The sequence below is a fragment of the Malurus melanocephalus genome, unplaced genomic scaffold, assembly GCF_030028575.1.
Source record: "Malurus melanocephalus ecotype Western Australia unplaced genomic scaffold, MMel_1.1 scaffold_406, whole genome shotgun sequence".
NCBI lineage: Eukaryota > Metazoa > Chordata > Aves > Passeriformes > Maluridae > Malurus > Malurus melanocephalus.
In genome coordinates, this window is record NW_026623638.1 from 263,297 (window position 1) to 266,258 (window position 2,962).

Here is a 2,962-nt window from a genome sequence, read left to right on the forward strand (position 1 = left end):
TGTCCCTGTGTCACCGTGTCCCAGGGCTCTTGTACCCCAGCATGGCCCTGTCCCTGTGTCACCATGTCCCTGTGTCACCATGTCCCGGGCCTCCCTGCACCCCAGCGCAGCTGTCCCTGTGTCACCGTGTCCCTGTGTCACCGTGTCCCTGTGTCACCGTGTCCTGGGGCTCCTGCACCCTAGCATGGCCCTGTCCCTGTGTCACCGTGTCCCTGTGTCACTGTGTCCCTGTGTCCCCATGTCCCTGTGTCACCGTGTCCCTGTTCACCGTGTCCCGGGGCTCCTGCACCCCAGTACAGCCCTGTCCCTGTGTCACCGTGTCCCTGTGTCACCATATCCCTGTGTCACCCCATGGCTGCAGCATCCCCATGTCCCTGTGTCACCATGTCCCTGTGTCACCGTGTCCCCATGTCACAGTGTCCTGGGGCTCCTGCACCCCAGCGTGGCCCTGTCCCTGTGTCACCATGTCCCTGTGTCATCCCATGGCTACAGTATCCCCCTGTCCCTGTGTCACCATGTCCTGGGGCTCCTGCACCTCAGCATCCCCCTGTCCCTGTTCTGCTGTTCCCGTGTCCCGGTGCTCCCGTGTCCTGATGTCCCCACATCCCAAGGCTCCAGCAGCACCATTTCCTCCCTCTGGCCCCACAGGGTCACCCGTCCAGTGTTTCTCTCAGCTCCCACATTTCCCACTTGAGTTTTCCCAGTGCTTTGCAGCATCAGGCAGGAGCAGGATGGGTGTTGGTGTAATTATCTYAGTGAAAGCAATCAGGATTGCCTAAATTGAGGAGCTCTGGTGGCAGCACCGCCCGGTGGGACTGAGCCACGTTGCCCTACATTTACAACTCCYATTTCATATCCATGGATTTTGAATYCCTCCACTTGCCCAGCACCGAGTGCCTCCTAACCAAAGAGCTCCCAGCTCAGCAGCCAAGCCTGCARGAGCTATTTTGGGGCTGCCAACTATTTCCAGCTCAGGGATTATAATATTTTTACTGGGGCTGGGGTAAGAATGTGGATGTATTTTCCAGTGGGGACTGAGGAACCGGGTGGGAATGAGTGGACATGTGCAGGGCTGGGAGGTCAGGCACACTGGAGAAAAACTCCTCTTCCTGCTCTGCTGCTGACCACTAAAATGGGATATAATTCCCTTTACTGGGTTTGTTTTGCCATGAAGTGCTGAAATTGGGGCAGGCAGGGCAGGCTCTGCTCCTCCAAATCGGTCAGGGACATCCCAAACTGCTCCAGCCAGGAGAGGGCTGAGCTGGCCCTGCCCCAGTGRGGTGAGCAGCACCAATGTGCAAAGGAAACAAATGAGAGATTAAAGAACAGTGGTTTTCTCCCCACTTTGAGCCTCCTTTAGATGTTAGCCATTTCTTGTAATAATCACCGGGAAATGACTCGTTCCTGGGGTTATATTACCCCTTTAATCTCCCTGGCAGCGSTGCAGGATTTTAAAGGGGTTCCAGAATGAACAAGCACAAGACAGATWTTGCTGATGGACAGAAGGAACTTCAGCGCAGCTGCTCATGGCTCAAAAAGAAATTTGGATTGCTATATATATTAAAAGAAATCTCCGGTGTTATCCCTTCCATCAGCCAGCGTTAGGGTCAAATGGCTTTATCAGAACATTCTCTCTGCACCTCCCCCAGAGCCCTGGGTTTACAGGGTGACCATTTCCAATCTGTTCGCTCAGTTTTGCTCTTTCTCAGCTCTGCTGTCAGAGCAGAATCCAAACCCMMMRCMMSRGRKRYKCTSKGGRSACAYWYWSMRCMYSWRRMSCMCRSGKGWSAMARMRSRRSMCMYMTCYYSYKCYYCTSKSRSMRSWYWMSASMRCMCMYMYCCMMARRKGYKMTKYYMMMMCCMMWMYCMSAKWTTTTTTTYWCACASAGWKTKYRSRSKYKYSCYCTSYKCTCTYYTYYTCYMMMMYCTMWWRTKYWCRCGCTAAAAAACCAAAGTCCCAGTGGAATTTGGGAAGCAGCTAATGAACTGCAAAGCTGACATCTGTAACTGCCGGCCAGGGATAACCTTCTCCCCAGCTGCACAATTAAAAGTTGGAGCATTTAGTGCAATAACAAGGAAAGTTACTGCTATTGATTCAAACCAGCCCAGATCCTCCAGGGTGGCTCCACAGGACAGGCGATTTTGGGACAATCACATCTGTCCCTGTACTCACCAAGCACTTACTCTCATTAGCAGGTTTTAGCCTCACCAATTTCCTTTCAATTTTTACAACTCCCGTTTCATATCAGAGMGAGATGCAGAGTTTGTTAAGATCAACGTTTACAAAGTGACGTGAGACCCCAAATCTCCTTGAAGATACATGAGTCCTGAGAGTCTGATTTTTGAAACTGAGAAATCCCGGGTTCCTAAAGCAGCTGGAGATGGATTGGGAATGCTGTGCCAGTCAGGAAGGTGGCAGGTCCCAAAATATCCCATCTGTGCCACGCAGCCATACCCAAGGGCTGCACCCACCTCACACTGCCCAGAGAAYGAGTTCCTCTTTCTGGGGCTGCAGGAATCTGCATTTATGTTTTGTATGCTCTATAAATTTAGTGTCATAATAAAAAAAAGGATCTAAATCTCTACTGAATAATTCATTTTCACACATAGGGAAGAAATAATGACCTATATTGCATTCCATCTATCATTCAGCAGGTTGTGGAGATTGATCAGCCCGTGGGTTTCAGAGGTGCACTGTCCAGCTGTGCCTTCACCTGACAAACATCATTTAGACAAAATTCTGGGGGGACATGTGCTGGGGAGCTGCCAGAAAGTCAAAGATCATTTAAAATGCAGAATATGTCATTGCAAATAATTGGTGATGCTGGTGCATCTCTGCCCTGGGTGTCACCGCAGCACCCACAGAGGAGAGGGGCAGTGCCAGCCCAGCCTTGGAGGAGAAGGGAAAGAAGAGAGCTCAGGGCTGTCAGGTACCATCCACATCTCCAAAAAGCTGGGCAAA